Source organism: Daktulosphaira vitifoliae, unplaced genomic scaffold, assembly GCF_025091365.1.
Source record: "Daktulosphaira vitifoliae isolate Bord-2020 unplaced genomic scaffold, ASM2509136v1 Scaffold_1, whole genome shotgun sequence".
Taxonomy (NCBI): Eukaryota; Metazoa; Arthropoda; class Insecta; order Hemiptera; family Phylloxeridae; genus Daktulosphaira; species Daktulosphaira vitifoliae.
Genome location: NW_026099572.1, coordinates 59,004,986 through 59,005,976, shown reverse-complemented (window position 1 = coordinate 59,005,976; position 991 = coordinate 59,004,986).

The following is a 991-nucleotide window of genomic DNA, read 5'->3' as shown; positions in this document are numbered from 1 at the left end:
GCAGGTACAATTCACTTGGGCGCGACGCGACGCACGACAGCTTATTGGAAAGCGAGTACTCGACACACGCTACCCGATGTTATAGCAGGCGACCCACACACGCGCGAACTATCATCACAGATAGTGAAAAACTGCGCTACGTTTTTAATGACACGGTGGGACGCACAACGCTTATTGAACACACATCACTCACTTTACTAGTGCCAGCCCGAGAACAGCACCACCACCCTTAGCATCAAACATGGAGGAGACATCGTTTTTAACAACAAAGTAGCGGCAACAACAATAACAGCAGCAACAACACAGTAGCGGCAATAACAATAACGGCAGCAACAACACAGTACCGGTAGCAACATCTTAATTAGCAGCGGTGAAACAGCGACCAGCGGAGAAAACCATGAAAATGGAATACACGCACTCACCCCTTAGATCACCCACAGACAACGTGAGTTTGGCGGCATTCACTGCTATACGCGATTGCCTTCCCGGCCTTCCTTAAGTAGACCGGCGGCTTGGCGGGGGGGTATTTGACACGGCCCGCGTCGCTTCGTTATACACGATGCCCTGCGACTCGTGCCACCTTTATCAGCCGTCGCCCTACTATGAGTATTTGACTGACCAACACCGCGTGTTATACGCTACGGTGCAAAGTCCAGCAAATGCCGCACGGCCGACGACGACCCGCCGCAAATGGTGCGAGAGTCTTCCTCCCGCTGTGAAAGCGACAACGTCGACAGCCGAACCGCACCCGCGCACCGTCGCCTACAACGCTGCTAACCATTTTGCCGTCCAAGGATTACGCCGAACATCGCGTCGTCGACGCCAGCGAAAGTGCCGCGATATTATGCGAAGATTATTATTACTGTGTTTATCTTTTCGGTTTGTTTTATTTTTGTTAACATAATCTGTTGTCGCTCATTTAATAAACGGCCCACGGGTCTCTACCCTCAAAACCAGTGTCGACCACATTTTTGCGACGCAAGTCGTGTCA